The 19532-nt window shown below is 39.4% G+C and overlaps 1 protein-coding gene across 5 annotated transcripts in view; it reads left to right on the forward strand.

Moving 5' to 3' along the window:
• DACH1 (dachshund family transcription factor 1) overlaps positions 1–19532 on the forward strand; it is a 485713-nt gene that overhangs the window by 366503 nt on the left and 99678 nt on the right. The window lies entirely within an intron of this gene.

The following is a 19532-nucleotide window of genomic DNA, read 5'->3' on the forward strand; positions in this document are numbered from 1 at the left end:
CCAAGATCATCCAGTCCAACCTAGCACCCAGCCCTGTCCAGTCAACTAGACCATGGCATTAAATGCCTCTGCCAGGCTTTTCTTGAACACTTCCAGGGACAGCGACTCCACTACCTCCCTGGGCAGCCCATTCCAATGGCAATTTGTCCATAAATATGTCTGGGGATGGTGACTCCACCAACCTCCTTGGGCAGCAAGTTCCAATGTTTGATAACCCTTTCTGTGAAGTAGTTTTTCCTGATATCTAACTTGAACCTCCCCTGGCACAACTTGAGCCTCCATTTCCTCTTGTCCTGTCACTTTCAAGAAGTCCTTTCAGGAATTCTGCAAGCATTTATAATGAAATGGGTTCTAGCTGTATAGGTAAAACAAGCTTAGGAATCCTTTCTTAGAAGTCTATACTTTTGGGAAATTAGATGTGCTAGGACAAAGCATGAGAATTCCAGATCTTTTACCAAGAATCCTAAGAACAACTTCTTAAACAACAAGAATACAAACAGTTATGACACTTCAATCAGTCCAGAACAAGAACTACCTAAAATTGGAGATTGGGGATGCATGCCAGAATCTGTGCTATAAATTGTCTTCTAATTTTAGGAGTACTTCCAAGATCTAGGATACATAGTAGGTGTAGTTTTTAATCCTGTAAACATTTGCAGTTGTTGGACAGACTGCCCGAATCTGCTCCCTCGTTGAAGAGAGTGAGATGCTTTACTGCAGGATGCACATTTCAATTCTTGAATATACTGGCAGATATCAAGAGAGGAAAGACTTAGTCTGTGTGACTGAGTGTTCTTTATCCACTGTATCCTGTAAAATTACTATTATTCATATTGTTATCTCTGTGAAATGACTACATTTAAAAGAAAGGGAAAACCAAAACTTTGGCAACTTTGGCCACAACAACCCCAAGCAGTGCTACAGGCTGGGGATAGAGTGGCTGGAGAGCAGCCAGGAAGAAAGGGACTTGAGGGTACTGGTAGACAGTAGCTGAAGATGAGCCAGCAGTGTGCCCAGGTGGGCAGGAGAGCAAATGGCATCCTGGCCTGGATCAGGAACAGTGTGACCAGCAGGACAAGGGAAGTTATTCTTCCCCTGTACTCAGGAGTGGTCAGACCACACCTTGAGTGCTGTGTCCAGTTCTGGGCAACTCGAATGAGAGATGTTGAGATACTGGAATGTGTCCAGAGAAGGGTGATGAATCTAGTGAGGGGCCTGGAGCACAGCCCTGTGAGGAGCTGCTGAGGGAGTTTGGGGTGTTTAGCCTGGAGAAGAAGAGGCTCAGGGATGACCTTATTGCTGTCTACAACTACCTGAAAGTAGGCTGTAGCCAGGTGGGGTTGGTCTCTTCTCCCAGGCAACCAGCAACAGAACAAGGGGACACAGTCTCAAGTTGTGCCAGGGGAGGTCTAGGCTGGATGTTAGGAGGAAGTTGTTGCCAGAGAGAGTGATTGGCATTGGAATGGGCTGCCCAAGGAGGTGATGGAGTAGCCATCCTTGGAGGTGTTCAGGAAAAGCCTGGCTGAGGCACTTGATGCCATGGTCTAGTTGATTGGCTAGGTGTGTGTGCTAGGTTGGCCTGGATGATCTTGGAGGTCTCTTCCAACCTGGTTGTTTCTATGATTGTATGATTCAGAAGAAAAATCTGCATATTATTTTGCTATTTTCACACAAAACAAACCCAAAAGCAAGTAAACAAACAAACGAAAAAAAAAAAAAAAACACCACCAAAAAAAACCCAAAACATCAGTTTCTAATACAGATACATAGTAACTGTAATTATTTTTTTATTTCACAACTCTGACAATAGTATTTACAGATCCAGACATTAATTTAGTCTCTTCTAGAATGGTAACTATGTAAACAAATACTGTAGTTACAATTTAAACCCAATGCTATTATCTTTTCCTCAAAGATATTTGAGGAGGTGATGTAATTCTCATATTTAAATTCATTAGTTTGTGCTAGTGCAAATTTGACATGCCCTAAAGGTGAAAAGTGTCTCTGAATGCCGTGCTATAGGTTAACCTGAATCATAACAGTCTCCCAGTTACGTAGTGGTTCCAATTTATGTGGCACAGTTCATAGAACTGTGGAATCAACCAGGTTGGAAGAGACCTCCAAGATCATCCAGTCCAACCTAGCACCTAGCTCTGTCCAATCAACCAGACCATGGCACTAAGTGCCCCAGACAGGCTTTTTTTGAACATCTCCAGGCACATTGACTCCATCACCTCCCTGGGCAGCCCATTCCAATGCCAATCACTCTCTCCATGAAGAGTTCCCTCCTAACCTCCAGCCTATACCTCCCCCGGCACAACTTGAGACTGTGTCCTCATGTTCTATTGCAGGTTGCCTGGGAGAAGAGACCAACCCCACCTGGCTACAACCTCCTTTCAGATAATTGTAGACAGCAATGAGGCCACCCGTGAGCCTCCCCCTCTCTAGGCTAAGCACTCCCAGCTCCCTCAGCCTCTCCTCACAGGGCTGTGTTCGTCACCCTTCTCTGGACACCTTCCAGTATCTCAACATAGAATCATAGAATGAGTCAGGTTGGAAGAGGCCACAAGGATCATCTCTCTTCAGTCTTCACTGGCTCCCACAGGGTATTTTGCCTCATAGGAGAAGACAGAAACTGGTTCTCATCCCAAGATCCAAGAGGTTTAGGCATATACGCGTGGTACTTTAGGCAAGCACTTGAGAATATCTGTCTTTGAGATTGTTAGAGGAGTCCAAAGTAAAGCCAGGGACTGAGTTTTATGGAGCAAGTAGTGTGGAGAACCTTAATCCCTGACTGTCCTTGTATGGCTGTATATATGGAAGAAGGAACCATTAATGTGGCTGCAAGTGTAGTTTGTGGTTAGGACTTTCAAAGGAAAGGACTGAAGTCCACTCCCCAGTGTACTGAATATTTTGATGTAGAGAAGTAAATGGAGCAGCAGTTTGAACTTAGGAATCCACCCACTTTGGAGAGTGCTCAGGTAGAGTCTTGTTCATTCATACATTGCTTTGATCTTTGCTCTTGCTCTTCCCTGCAGGGAGGCAGGTTTAACAAAAGGTTAAATCCAGGTTTAATACGGATTTTCTTCACAGGTAGAAGGGGAAGTGACCAAACTGCATTCCTGAATGAGCTAGTTGTGATAGAATTTCCTCAGATAGCAGAGGGAAAAGAAACTTAGTTTTGTAGGTAACTGAAATATTTCATTGACATCACCACTATCCACTTGTGACATAAACAGGTGTGGCCAGCAGACTGAGGGAGATAATTCTTCCTCTCTCCTCTGCTTTTGTGGGACCTCACCCTGGAGAGCTGCATCCAGCTTTGCTCCATTCCCCCTAGTCCTGTCACTCCCTGATATCTTTAAAAGTCCTTCCCCAGCTTTTTTGTAGGCCCCCTTCAGATCTTGGAAGACCACAAGAAGGTCGCCTCGCAGCCTCCTCTTCTCCAGTCTGAACAGCCACTGGAAGTCAGGTTGAATAACTACCTCTGCCTTTGGCAGAGGGGTTGAACTAGATTACTGCTTAAAGTTCCTTCCCAACCTAAATAATTATATGATGTTTCTATGACTTTGTCTTTAGTCATTCACAAGGTTGTAAATGCTAGACAATGATCAGGACTCCCAGAAATATTTATTCAATATTCAGGTTGTCATTCAGTTGTCTTCTTGTCCAAAGTTGAGCACTGCTGTTCTAAGGAATGGTGAATTTAAGCTATAGACTTTTCATGCCATTGTAGATCCTTTTGCAATTTATAGAATAGTCAGTCTAAGCCCTTACATTAAATATGGTTTGGACAGACTACCTAACTCAAGATGATAACTCCACTTATGGGGAAGATGACTATGTCAAGTTACATGCGAGTTTTGAGTATGACATCATTGTAATATCTAAGTTTCTTCTGAAGACTTAAGAAACCTTACATTTTTACCTAAGTAATAAAAAGCCATATGCAGATCCTAGCATCCAAGCCACTCTTTCAATGGGTCTACTTACTTCCCACTTCAGACCTAAGCTACCTGAACTGAAGGGCATATAGTGGGAAAAAATGTCTTACGATTACTAAATTAGTTATCTACACAAAACTAATTAAAATTCTTTAGCAGGTCTTAATTGGGACCTAAATTGCACTTCTCTGAGGCTGAAGTAATATACAGTGTTGGTTTGAAACCTCTGTCTAAAAGTGAAAGTCATCATATGGAGCAGATTCTTACCATGCTTACAGCATGATAAAACTCCTTAGAAATGAAAGAGAGTCAGAGTCTATTGTATGCAACTGTGCTGACTTTTCCTAATTAAAAATTCCTAATCAATAAGTCTTCAGCACTGAATCCTGAGTCGAAGGCAGTTCTCTTAAAAGTTCCTTCAGTCAAATATATGTAAAACAAAGCAAATTATTAATAGACATGGAAGAAGATTAAAACAATACTTCTAACAAAACAGAAAGTAGGTGTTTCTTTAATGTTAGTTTAAGGAGTAATATCTCTTGATCACACTAAAGGAATTTGATGTCTGTGTCTTTGTTTTCTAAGAATTATGATGTCATTTAGGATCAAAGAAGAATAGAAATCTGATTCTTTTTTGAAGCCGCTGTTGTACAATATCAGTTCTGGCTTCTAATAATATTCAAGTACACAGTGAGATCTACTACTCTAATAACCCACATATAATATCCTTCCTAAGAACTACGTGACAAAAGGCATTTGTAATTATATTTACTTCTGAAAGATTATGGTTTATAGTTAAACCAAGAGAGGCATCCTGTCATTTTCAGAACCCGTTAAATGTGACAGAATCTATTTTTCTGCCAACTTGTGAAGACCAGGCAGAGAGCAAATTTGCTGTGGTCAGCTAAGTGTAACCACTGAGCAGGAAAGTGAATTTAATAATGCATTATTGTTCTTCACTGAAGGTGAACTGTTACAGTGCCTTTGTTATAGCAGACTTTGCCTCTGCTTAGGTTTCCAGATGCCGTGCAGATTACCTGATTAAAATCTCTAATGCATGATAAAATGTTCCGTGTACGCTTTTATATTAACATAAATGCATCGGGTTTTGAGGACCGCAACACTAAAGCTAATTGGAAATATTTACTGCTCCATTATATGGTGCATATTACAAATAAGTATTTATTATATGTAGAATAAATGATAAGCAGCTGAGAATTCACAAGGCTTATAACTACGCTATGGTTTGAAGTGGGGGGAGATTATTATAACAAGAGGAAATCTCAAGAGGGTTATGGTAGCATCTCAAACTCCTGAGCTGATCTTGGATGTTGGTCTTCTCTTTTCATTTTGATTTCACACAGTAGTTCAATCAAGAGAGAAAATACTCCTCCTGGCCAAATGCTGTTCTTTTCTTGGCTGTCTCCTATCATCATTTCAGCACTTTCATTCCTCTGCATTTTCTGTCTTCTGACTTCTTTAAATTGCTCCCTTTCTTTTTTGCTTAACCTGTCAACTTCCAATTAAAATTTAAAGCATAATAATTTGATTGTCACCAACAAGCTGAATTATCTTCTTTTCCTAACTAAAAAGAAGTAAAATAAGCATGGGTTTGTATTCTTCACAATTCTTACTTTTGTGTCCAAAAGACATCTTGTAATAATTGTTACAAAAAAAAATCTTAAGGAAAGAAGTAGACTTTATAGGCATAGACCTGAGCTTAACTCTCCGCTCTATCAATGTCACTGACACCTCCCTCAGTGTTTTTGTGACCTCTTTGAGTCATGTCTTCATTGTTATCATCTTCTGTCTGTACTTGTGAGAAATTTACTTACTACTATTCTTAACATGTACAAGCTTTATATGGAAGGCACTAAGAGTAAAACCTAGTTTTGTATGTATTCAAATACACAGCATACCAGGCTGCATGCTCAGCAGAGTCCACGTACTGAATATAGCTGTATGGGCAATAGGTTTTAGCAGAACAACACAAGAGATACACCCGGAGACCACACCTGTTGTGCAGTTAAATGGAGCTGTAATGGCTGATGCAAGGAAAAGAAGTCCCTTGCCTCTTTCTTTTATTTTTTTTTTCAAGAACAAGCATTGAACAAAGCTCTCTGTTATTTTCCAGTTTTCCTGTTTTGAAGAACCCATGTATATGTACTTAATATATATCTACACTTTTATTTTGTGTTCTGAAGAGTTAAGTTCTTCACAAAGAGAGTGATTTCCCATTGGAATGGGCTGCCCAGGGAGTCTTCAAGCAAAGCCTGGATGAGGCACTAGTGCCATGGTCTAGTTGATTGGATAGGGCTGGGTGCTAGGTTGGACTGGATGATCTTGGAGGTCTCTTCCAACCTGGTTGATTCTATGATTCTATGATTTTTACCTTGGCTCTGGAGATATGATCATTACTATTTGCTTTTGGAAGTGCAGCTCAACAAAATGAAGTTGAGAATCAGAACTGGTGAGCAATGGTCCCCATGACTAGAGATATTGTCTTCTGAAGGGAGGGGATGCACTGGTAGGAAAGCTCAAATAACTGGCAGGACAGGCACTGTTTAAACTTCAGTTGTCAACATCAAACTTTATTGGAAAGAAGGAGAGGGAGGTTTTTCTTTCACCTTTGTCATATGGATGAGTATCGCAGTGGACCAAACAGAGCAGAGGCTCAGGAGACTGAAGAGAGGGGGGGATTAATAAAAGAAGCAATTGGATTAGAATTGGACTTTGGCAGGGAATGGTGGATGAGAAGCTGATAGATTTTGACTTGTTATTAATTAGAAAAAGGAAATAGATAATTTCATACTGGAATCAGCTTTTCTTTCTCTGTTGTCTTTTATCCACTTTTTTTTCTTTGGCAAAGTATATTGGAAATGAATTTTTTTCCTCATTAAAAGAGCTGTGTAACTTTAAAAGACTTAGAGAAGGAAAGAATTGTCTGATAATTGTTAAACTGGGAGGTCTAATTACCTCCACAGTTAATTAAAACTCTTTAACTGCCCACTTGGTGTGACAATGATACTTTCTCCTTTCTAAATGAAAGTGTAAAGGTTAAACAAAGCAGCAATCTAGCCAAACAGCCTCCTAGAATCTGTAATCTGACCTCAAGATCTATTGTTTACTTTGCAGAAATTATAGTGCTGGAGTGTAAACAGGTGCAGAACATTTGATACTGTTGCCACTGTTCCACAAATGACTTGTTTTTTTACTAGGCGCTTAGAATTTCCTCTGTTTCCTAAAAACCTCCAGAAACCCCTCGCTTAACAAGTGGAAAAACTCAGCCCGTTTCTCGGCCATGACCTTGGCAGTGAGACAAAAGGAGATTGGCAATGTAAGATGTTTGTTGTAGGCAGGAGAAAGACTCGCCGCTGGAACCTCGCAGAACCAGCTGAAGTGCATTGAACAATTGTAAAGTTATCACGAGTAAAAGGGCCCTTTCGGCACTTAGTAACCCAGGATAAATAGATACTTACTTTGCCAAAGCTACATTATACTATTTTAGCTGGTTTGGTAGTGGTGGTTTGTTTGTGTTTTGCTGTCGCTTTTGTTTAAATACTTTGAGGTTTTCGGTTTGTGTTGTGGTTGGATAATCACAGGCGCGCAGGATGTTAGGGGTTGGAAAGGGACCCAAGGAGATCATCGAGTCTTACCCCCTTGACAGAGCAGGACAATACTATCTAACACAGATCACACAGGAACACATCCAAACAGGCCTTGAAAGGCTCCAGAGAAGGAGACCTCCCACAACCTCTCTGGGAAGCCTATGCCAGTGCTCTGGGACCTTTACAGTAAAGAAGTTCCCCCTTGTGTTGAGGAGGAACCTCTTTTGCTGCAGCTTACACCCATTGCTCCTTGTTCTATCCCAGGGAGCAAGTGAGCAGAGCCTGTCCCCCACTCCCTGGCCCAGCCCTCAGATACTTATAAACATTTATCAAATCCCCTCTAAGTCTTCTCTTTTCCAGACTAAAAAGTCCCAAAATCTCTCAGCCTCTCCTCATAAGCCATGCCCTCCAGTCCCCTAATAATGTTGGACAATTCTTACCCTTTTTTTTTTAGTTGGTTGGTTGGGGTTTTTTTTTGTGGTTTTTTTTGTTTGTTTGTTTGTTGTGTTTTGTTGTTGTGTTAACTGAGTATGTTTCTAACCATTTGAACATTTAGAAATGACTACTAAAAATAATGGGTTTCAGATATCTCTGAGAACAGAAAATCCTGAATGGACTGCAAGAGCTGACAATATCTGCCCTATGATAGAAGGTTATATATTATTGATCATCTAATAGGACATTTCTATGGAAGTCAGCATGCATGATATCTACCCAATCACATCTTGGGTCAGGTTAAGGACTTGTATGTGTGTGTGTATATATTATATATGTGAATTTAGAAATTCAACTGGCCAGTATAGTTTTGAATTTTTTTTTCTCAACAAGCAAGACTCGCATTTCCTACAAGCAGTGATTTAAATCAGAGCTGAGATTTAAACCAGTAAATGGAGGAATTAAAAATATAAACCTCTATAGCAAATGTTTGCTTAGAGAGGTTTATCTTAGATTATAATTCCATTTAAAACCAACCAAGGGATTTAAACTTTGATTCAACAAAGACCTGCTCAAATGCAGACTTTTTTTTTTTGAATGAGAAGTCTTGTTTTCATCTGCATATAGCTTTTGCAATTCAAGCAAAATAGCTACATATGTTCAGTTTTTAGCAGTCTGATTTGCAGGACAGTCAGAGTATGTCCTTTTTTCTATTGCATGAACTCAGAAAAATACAACTTCAATTACTTACTAGCTGCATTTTCAAGGCACGTTTCTTCTTTGTTACATAGCAAAGCTTCAACATAACAGGCCATAAATTCTGCTAGGGAGTGAGCTTAAGGACTGAATCTTTGATTGTCCATACTGCTTAATTGTTAGCTTTTAGCTGGCTCTATTTTGGCTGCTACAATTAGCTCCCTCACAACACATCTGCTCTGGAAAGCAGTAGCACTAAATAATGTGGACACAACGAAAATTCTTACGTCGCTGCATGGTCAGAGATCAAATCGCATCCCTTTTGTTTTGCACTACAACACAAGGAAACAATATTTGTTTCAGGAAGGGATATTGTGCTGACTTTATTAATGGAACATTTTATTTCCAGCAAAAATACTATCTATGATCCCATCATCTTTAGGACTGCAGTCCCTGCTCTGCTTGCTTTCATTTATTATTGACAGTGTTTTAAGACCCACATTGCAAATCTGCAAACTCCCTTCCTTTGTACAACTTAAGGTTTCAAGTAATGGATTTCTTTCCATTTGAACTTTTCTAACCCACACACTGCTGTCATTTCCCAGACTTCCAGTGGATTTCCTGCAAAGTGTTTGATTGGAATTTGTCATGCGTTTCACCTTGAGAGTCCTACCTCATGAATTTGCATGTTAGCACTGCAGTTCTTCTCCTGTACCCAATTATCACCCATTAGGAAAACAGTTGCTAAAGCCAGTCAATAGCTTTTCCTCCTAAGTTATGCCAGTGAGTGGAATTTTTTTGTCTCTACCCTTTATCTTTGGTGAGTCCTAAGTCTGTTGTGATTGTTAGGTTGCACTTGATGTGAAAATGTCAAGTCAGGTAAGATTTCTGTCTCAACACTAGCCAGTGTGGTGTGTACAAAATGTAAAGGGAAATCTGCATAGAAACTCAATAGAGTTGCCCCATTTCTAAATAGAAATATCTGGTATCAGTTAGGATTAATTTTTTTTGGTAACAAGTAAGGCACAGGAAACCTTTCTGTTGTTCCATTAGATGCTCTGTTTCATTTTATACTTGTAACTTTTGAGGTGGAAGACTCAAGGTAATGTGTTAATTATTATCTCCCCAAAACAACAAAGAGAGATACTTAATGTGCTTACAGTCAAAATAAATTTTGAACAGTAAATAGTTTTGAAATCTTTGTAAACATCAATAATTAGATGTTATCTATTAAACATAAAAAAATAAATATTTTCTAACTGGCCTACATGCACTGTACATCTCAACACCATTGGGAAACTAGAATCTAGACTGTGGAGCAGGTGCAGAGAAGGGCGACAAGGCTGGGGAGAGGTCTGGCAACATGACCTATGAGGAGTGGCTGAGGGAATGGGCTTGTTTAGTCTGGAGAAGAGGAGGCTGAGAGGGGACCTTATTGCCCTCTACAACTACCTAAAGGAGGTTGTAGTGAGGCTGGAGCTGGTCTCTTCTCCCAATTACTAATGATAGGACAAGAAGAAATGGCCTTAAGTTGCTTCAGGGGAGGTTTATGTTGGGAGGAAGTTCTTTATTGAGTGGGAGGTCAGGCACTGGAAGAGGCCTGCCCAGGGAGGTGGTGGAGTCATCATCCCTGGAGGTGTTTTAAAAGGAGAGTGGATGTGGTGCTGGAGGCTATGTCTATGATGGAAGGCTGCTGGGACGAAGGTTGGACTGGATGCTCCTGGTGGCCCCCATTCCAACCATAGTAATTCCTAGTGATTGGATGTTGTGTGAGGGATTTGGTTTAAGTCAGGACTTGTCAGTGTGAAACTAATGATTTGACTTGATGAGCTTGAACGGTCTTTTCCAATCTAAGAAATTCTGTGATTCTGTATAGGAAATAGCAGCCATAAAAACCAAGATTACCAATTTTTTTTTCTTCTACTGCTACTCCCATTTTCCCCTTCTGCCCTCATTTGCCAACACCCATCCATGAGTCTACATAAGCAATCCAAACAGGAATTATGGTACAAGCTTCATCTTAGACAACCATCCCATAGATCATAGAATCATAGAATCAAGCAGGTTGGAAAATACCTCCAAAATCATCCAGTCCAACCCTAGCACCCAGCCCTGGCCAATCAACTAGACCACGGCACTAAGTGCCTCAGACAGGCTTTGCTTGAACACCTCCAGGGATGGGGACTCCACCACCTCCCTTCCAATGCAAATCACCTCTCTGTGAAGAACTGCCTCCCAGCATCCAGGCTAGACCTCCCCCTGCACAACTTGATACTGTGTCCCCTTGTTCTGTTGCTGTTTGCCTGGGAAAAGAGACCAACTCCACCTGGCTACAGCCCCCTTCAGGTAGTTGAGCCTCCTCTTCTCCAGGCTTGTGTGATAGTTTGTATGATAAACTCTAGCATGGCTATCCTGCTTCTAAGGAGATGAATTATGTGTCAGTGTACCGAGCATGATTGAAATGTAAATAAAAGTAAAAACAAATTAATAGATTAATTGATACAATTTGATCTCGTATATTCAGGTCTTACAAATAGATATGATTAAGAACGGATTTCACAGCTGAAACCTGAAAGCATAGTAAACAGTATTTTATTGCAGATAGGAACAGAATTAGAAGAACTTTTTGGTTTTGTCCCCTGCTCATTTCCAGGACTGATTATAGGCACGGACAGAATTCTACAACTTTTTGTAGGTAAATAAAAGTAATTGAATAGATACAATTTGCTCTGATGTATTTAGTCTTAAAAATAAGTAAGCTTCAGATAGATTTCACAGCTAAACCCCAAAAGCATAGGAAACAGTATTTTATTGCAGATACGAACAGAATTAGAAGAACTTTATGGTTTTGTCTGCTCATTTCTGGATATGATAGCAGTACAGAATCCTACAACTTTTTGCAGGTAAATAAACTTAAAAGTAAATTAATAGTTACCTTTTGATGTGATGTAATTCAGGTCTTACAAATAGATATGATTAAGAATGGATTTCACAGCTGAACCCAAAAACATACTAAACAGTATTTTATTTCAGATAGGAACAGAATTAGAGGAACTTTTTGGTTTTGTCCTACTCATTTCCAGGACTGATATAGCACTACAGAATCTACAATTTTTGCAGTTTTGAAATGTTTGTTTTTTTTTTTTTAGTTTGGTTGTTTGGTTTCAGAGTTATTGTTTGTTGTGTTGTTTATTTGTTATTGTTCCCCCCCCCCCCCTCCGTTTTTCTGGTTTGTATTATTTAACATCAATATTTAAAGTAAATCTTAGCTTTAAAGACAGGGGTGTGCTCATTTATTTTATTTAATTTACCTGATTCAATTTAAAAGGTAAGCTGGGTGGCTAATGAAATTTTCAGTTTAAATTGTGCACCACACAGAAACAGGTAGGAAACAATTATGTAACATTTCAATTGGAATTTACAGGGCGTGGGGGGGATATGAGGATTTAATCAAATTAACATTGGTTTAACCTAAAAATGTATTTGATTGCTTTTCAATTGTAAAAAGGATATACTTTCCAGTGAGGTTCCTGCTTTTAATATGATAACTCATCTTAATTTAAATGAAAAATTGATTGTTCAAAAAAAAATCCTGAACCTTCCCAGAACTATCTTCAGAACAGCAAAGCTTTTGTTTCTACAAATTAGTTACTTGAATGAACACATTAACCTAAACTAACAAATAATTTTGACTTCATTTCTGCATTTCTCTTCATTGCAGAACCACGTTCAGAAAATTCAGATATTTTATTCATTGCTATTTCATCTTGATTTTCTTTCTGAGGTTAGACAATGTTTTTCCCCACTGCCACAATCCCCAGATTAGTGTACAACATCAAATATTGGCAATAGATTACTGCAGGAGCACTGTAAGTGCAAGTTCATCCATTGTGCATTTGTCTGAGAATTAGAATTTAGTTCTTCTTTTGAGTGGGAGGAGAATAGTGGAAGAAGAATTGAATATTTATTATCATGTTGGAATTTATTACCATTAACCTAATTAACAAATAATTTTGAGTCAATGCCTGCATTTCTCTTCACTGCAGAACCAAGATTTTTTTTATGAGTTCACTTTCAAGGAATTTCAGACTTTTATATTCATTGATATTTCTGCAGGAGGAAAATATTGGAAGAGAATTGGAATATTTATTGTCATGTTGGAATTATTACCATTAACCTAATTAACAATATTTTTTACTCCATTTCTGGCATTTCACTTCATTGCAGAAGCAAATTTTTTTATGATGAGTTCATTTTCAAGGAATTTCTTTTTTTTTTATTCATTGATATTTCAGAAGGAAGGAGAATAGTGGAAGATGAATTGGAATATTTGTTATCATGTTGGAATTTATTACCATTAACCCAATTAACAAATAAATTGACTCCATTTCTGCATTTCTCTTCATTGCAGAACCAAGATATTTTTTCTGAGTTTGCTTTCAAGCAATTCAGATTTGTTACTCATTGCTATTTCAGCTTGATTTTCTTTCTGAGGTTAGACAATGTTTTTCCCACTGCTACAATCCCAGGGTAGTGTACAACATCAATGCTGGCAATAGATTCTGCTGGAACACTTTAAGTGCAAGTTCATCCATTCTACATTTGTCTGAGAATTAGAATTTAGTTCTTTTGAGTGGGAGGAGCATAGTGGAAGAGGAATTGGATATTTATTACCCATGTTGGAATTTATTACCACTAACCTAATTAACAAGTACTTTTGACTCCATTTCTGTATTTCTCTTCATTGCAGAACCAAAAATTTTTTTTGTGAGTTCATTTTCATGGAATTTCAGAATTTTTTATTCATTGATATTTCAGCAGGAGGAGAATATTGGAAGAGGAATTGGAATATTTATTACCATGTTGGAAGGTATTAGCATTAATCTAATTAACAAATAATTTTGACTATTTTTGCATTTCATCATTGCAGCATTTCTGCACTGCAGAAGTAAGATTTTTTTTCTTTATGCGTTCACTTTCAAGGAATTTCAGATTTTTTATTCATTGCTATTTCAGCTTGATCTTCTTTCTCAGTTAGACAATGTTTTTCCCAGTGCTACAGTCCTGGGTTAGTGTATGACATCAAATGCTGGCAATAGATTCTGCAGGAGCACTTTAGAATCATAGAATCAGCCAGGTTGGAAAAGGCCTCCAAAATCATCCAGTCCAACCTAGCACCCAGCCCTGGCCAATCAACTAGACCATGGCACTAAGTGCCTCAGCCAGGCTTTGCTTGAGCACCTCCAGGACAGTGACTCCACCACCTCCGTGGGCAGCCCATTCCAATGACAATCACTCTCTCTGCCAACAACTTCCTCCTAACACCCAGCCTAGTCCTCCGCTGGCACAACTTGACACTGTGTCCCTTGTTCTGTTTCTGGCTGCCTAGCAGAAGAGACCAACCCCTACCTGGCTACAGCCTCCCTTCATGTGTTGTAGAGAGCAATGAGGTCACCCCTGAGCCTTCTCTCTTTTAATGCTAGTTTATTTATGTGTATTTGTCTGAGAATTAGAATTTAATTCTACTTTTGAGTGGGAGCAGAATAGTAGAAGAAGAGTTGGAATCAGAAAGTTTTGACATTGTCTTTTTAATTTTTTTTTTTCACCTGTGGACTAAATTCTTGGTTGAATAGTGGTACATCAGTGAAGGAGAAAAAATGACCAATTTTTTTTAAAAGGAGGTGATGCCCAGCCATGTTTCTTCTTTTACTTGTTGCTCTTTTCAGTTATTGTATGCTTAGCCAACCCTCAGCCCCATCCTGAAAGTCAAACAATAATAAAAATGTAAATCATCATCAAAAAGCATGCCCTTGCAGTGAGAGAGCATTTCAAAGATTGTTTATCAAGTTTGTTCATTTTCTCCTGTCAGTGTTGAAATCTTTTACTTACCTCAATATTGCACGAGAAATGCAGTTTTACTGATAGTGTCTACTTGTAGCTAAGCTGTGAAAAAGTCAAAATTTCATTTTGTAAGAGCAGTTATCACACAGAGTACTGAAGACCTAGGTTATTGGTCCTTATTTAGCACCTCACTGATAAGATGTCTAATTTCCTGGCCAACCTTTTTTTTTTTAATGTGTGTCTGTGTGTGTGTGTGTTAAAGTGTATATGATGTGTGTGTGGTCCCAGTGAAATAGAGCCTATTAATAAAAAAATGTTTATACAGATTTTTTGCTTGCAGTATACAGATACTAAAATAAATAACAGCCATGAAGTCACTGCAGTATAAGAAGATTTTAATTATTAAATTAACTGTTAATATTATATTACAGTGGTTTTTAAGTGCTGCATACAAAATTCATTGTAATACAAAGTATGTGGACTACCTGTGTGGTATTTTGAAGCTAGCTAGAGTATTTTGGTGAGAAAAATTAGATTATAGGCTGTGAAAAGGAAAACAATGACTTAACATTGAGCGTAGTTTCAATAGAGGACTCAATCAAATTCTTCTGCTGTTGATTCAAGTTTGAAAAATCTTCAGATCTAGAGTTGTTCTGAAATAAATGAAGAGGAGAGTGACATTACCTGTTTTAATACAGACTTCTGTAGTAGAAAATACACAACAGAGTAGAGGTTTGTCTGTGATCTTTCCATACATAGCTTCTCTCATACATTAACACAATACTCCTGATTTAAACTGAAGTAAACTTAAAAGAGTATTTCCTCTTAATATGGAAAAATACTAAAACCAGTGAACAGTAAACAAATAATATGTTTTGATATTGTCTTTATCAGGTACAGTGAAGGAATGGTTAAAAGACCTGTTTGTCTGAGGGAGAAATCTAAAATCATGAACAATTATTCTAAGAACTCATTCTGTAATTATTTTTCACATGGCGGTGGACAGCATTTTAGTTGTCCTGATCTTTCTCCTCTTCTCTTCTCTTCTCTTCTCTTCTCTTCTCTTCTCTTCTCTTCTCTTCTCTTCTCTTCTCTTCTCTTCTCTTTCTTCTCTTCTCTTCTCTTCTCTTCTCTTCTCTTATCTTCTCTTCTCTTCTCTTCTCTTCTCTTCTCTTCTCTTCTCTTCTCTTTCTCTTCTTCTCTTCTCTTCTCTTCTCTTCTTTCTCTTCTCTTCTCTTCTCTTCTCTTCTCTTCTCTTCTCTTCTCTTCTCTCTCTCTTCTTTCTCTTCTCTTCTCTTCTATCTTCTCTTTTGTTTCTTTAAAGTCTTAGGTATGAGAATGACTTCTTTGATGGGGCGACATGAGTGGACATAGATTTGATTAGGGATTTTTTTTTCTGAAAGCTGAACTATGAAATGTTGAATTTACTTCCATGATGCATATTTTGTTTGCCACCGTTTTTCAAAGAAGATCAAACGTGTTCTATCCTGTACATCAGATACATCTGTAATTTCAGCTGTAGTTGGAGCTAAGGCAAAGGGCTGGAGCACCTCTCTTACTGAGGACCAGATTGCAGAGTTGGGGCTGTTCAATTAGGAGAAGAGGAGGCTGCGAGGATGACCTTCTTGTGACCTTCCAGGATCTGAAGGGGGCCTACAAAAAGCTGGGGAGGGACTTTTTAGGCTATTGGAGTGACAGGACTGGGGGGAATGGAGCAAAGTGGAAGGTGGTCAGGTTTAGAGTGGAGGTGAGGAGGAAGTTGTTGAGCATGGAGTGGTGAGAGGCTGGAATCGGTTGCCCAGGGAGGTGGTTGAGGCCCCATCTCTGGAGGTGTTTAAGGGCAGGCTGGATGAGGCTGTGTCCAGGCTGATCTAGGGTAGGGTGTCCCTGGCCATGGCAGGGGGCTTGAAACTGGATGATCCTTGTAGTCCCTTCCAACCCTGCCTTGATTCTGTGATTCTAAATGGAAAAATTATTTTGTGGATTGTTTTCTCTGCATTTCTTAGAATTCTTATCTAAAACCTATACTGCCTTCTTAGCATAGCAAAATGAAAGCTGGTTGCTGTTAATACTCATCTGATTTAATACTACAAATATGGCTCCACAAATACAATACTGAATCACAGAAATTAAATGGCAGTTAGAAAAATATAAGTAGCTGCTATATTGTCAGGATAGATGACAATGGATGTGTTAATAACCTGAGGACCAAGCTCTTTGCCTGAACCTAAGTTCTTTCATTTTATTTTTATGCTTCAGTGAGTTGCTCTTCATAATTAAAAGAACTATCTGTAGAGCTGTTCTCTATGTGTTTATTGAAGATTGTCTACTCATTTCCCGTTGACAGAAAATTGTTTGAGTGGCAAAGTAAACTGTCATAATAGCTAGCATCAAGAAAACTAAGGAGACTATCTTAAGTGGGTTAAATTTGTTCATGCACTTCACAGAGAATTTTATGGTGTACTTTTAATTTAATTACCCATTGTACAGTGCTTTAATTCCTGTAAAAAATCTCATCCATTTTAGTGCATTTTGAATTCTGGACTCTAAACATTATCTGTGTGCTGGAACATCTGTGTAAAATGGCAGAAACTCCAAAGGTAACTGCAGAAGTTTAAAGTTCAGTTGCTGTTTTTATCTATTGTTCAGCTACCGCCAATTTAGTAAAGTTTCTATCACCAATTTTAATAAGACCTGGACTAAACTATTGCTATTACTCAGATTTTCGGCCTCTTTTCATTTTGTTTTGGGAAGAAGAATGAATACACCCACACCCCCCCCAAACTCTCACCCAACAATGTTTTTTACTGTCCTGAAAATGAAGATGAAACCCTCTAAACAGCACCCAAACCTAAATGAGAACTAGAAATTTGATAAATTCCATATATGCTCTCTCAAACTTGAGCCTTTCAGTTATAAACCATTCCCCAACTTCTGTGCTGGTGAGCTATTTTAAAGTAATAGCCTTTATCTCTGATTTAAATTAAGTAGCTGTTGTCAGGCCTATTAAATAAAGTATTATTTTATTTACCCCACAGCTGATAATGGAGTCATACAATTCACTCTAGACTGCTCTTCCCGTTAAGTTATAGCTATGATGTCTCCAAAGGAGAAAAAAAAATCATTTCCTCTACTTCTCAACTTATTTTCATTATTATGCTATTCCTGTGCTATAATAATACATGAAATTACTTTTTTTTTTTGTAGCTGCAAGGCTCTAGGAGTATCTACTGTGCTTGATATTTATTTGAGCTCCAGAAATATAAATATGCCTAATCTTGTTGAATTAGAGCTTGTGTTGCACAATAATACAGAGTGTTTAGACATGATGTAATAAGAGAGCAGGGAACTAAGTATCTTTTTACATTACTATATTGATGATAGCAATGTTTCACTGTTCATGCTGAATGTTGTGGAGGGCAGGAATTAATGTGTGGCCGAGTTGGGAATTTTATACAAAAATAGTTTTTTTATTTTCCCAAACCCACCCCCAAAACTATATATACAAAGATGAATTTAGTTTAATTAGCAGATTCAGTCGCATGAGAAATTATCTACAGGGATACCATCAATAATCTGATATTTTGGAAGTCAGAAGTTGGAAAAGGCTTTTAGCTATTAAATTATAGTGGTTTTCTTACTAATAAGTTGAGCCAAAATAACTCACGATCAGGCTTCCTCCTGTGTCTGCCCCTCTCCCTTCTCCTGCAGAAAGCTGCCGGAAGAGTCGTTAAGAGGCATTCAGCTCTTACAAAAGGTTGTCAATGGGTGAAGCAATCCTTTTGGAGCAGAGCACCAGGCACGAGGGGGGGGGGAGAAAGAGAGAAGTCTCAGGCAGGCACGAAGGCTCAGACAGGGACGAACCCCAAGGCGGGAACCCCCAAAGGCAGGAAGCCCCCCCAACTTATTTATACCCCTCACTAGACAAAGGGCAGAGTTACCACACCTTAGGCACGAAAGCGCCACAGCCAAATCCCAGCCTCGATCCCAGCGCGGGCCACTGCACGGGGCACTCCTTGTGTGGCAAGACCCCTTTGTCACCCCCTTCATGCCTGCAGGGCAGGCGGAGGGGGGGAACCCAGGCGGCTTTCCCCCCTCCCATTCAAGCCACGGAGAGGAGGAATTTAAGGGTACACAGAACTCCAGGACACTGAACAAGGGGAAACAGTCTCAAGTTGTGCCAAGGGAGGTCTAGGCTGGATGTTAGGAGTAAGTTGTTGGCAGAGAGAGTTGATTTGCCCCATTGGAATGGGGCTGCCCAGGAGGTGGTGGAGTCACCATCCCTGGAGATGTTCAGGCAAAGCCTGGCAGAGGCACTTAGTGCCATGGTTTAGTTGATTGTTTAGGGCTGGTGCTAGGTTGGACTGGATGATCTTGGAGGTCTCTTCCAACTGGTTGATTCTATGATTCTATATTTTGAGTTTGAGAAATGTAATTAAATAGCCAAATGCAGTCACACTGTATGCATAGTCTGAAACACGTTTAGTAGTCGTAGTCATGATAGCAGGGTTATGGTTGGACTCGATGATCCAAAAGATCTTTTCCAACCTGTTGATTCTGTGATTCTATGTAGTGTTTTACATGGAATACCATTGTTAGTCAGTAAAGCTAGGAGAGTATCCTAGAACACCAAACCTCACCATGTGACATGAGGAGAGTAGGAAACACTCATCTTCTCAGGGAATTAAAGAGTACTTGAAGAACAAACCCTGACAGAACAAATACTAGCAGGATTCCAAATTGCTCCTGGCTGGATCAGGAACAGTGTGGCCAGCAGGGCGAGGGAGGTTATTCTTCCCCTGTAACTCAGCACTGGTTCAGGCTACACCTTGAGTGCTGTGTCAGCTCTGGGCTCCTCAGTTCAAGAGGGTTGTGAGGTGCTGGAACGTATCCAGAGAAGGATGTCAAAAGCTGGTGAGGGGCCTGGAGCTACAGCTCTGTGAAGAGAAGTGAGGGAGCTGGGGATGTGCTCAGCCTGGAGAAAAGGAGGCTCAGAGGCAGACCTCAT

Source organism: Pogoniulus pusillus, chromosome 3 (genome assembly GCF_015220805.1).
Source record: "Pogoniulus pusillus isolate bPogPus1 chromosome 3, bPogPus1.pri, whole genome shotgun sequence".
NCBI classification, from domain to species: Eukaryota; Metazoa; Chordata; class Aves; order Piciformes; family Lybiidae; genus Pogoniulus; species Pogoniulus pusillus.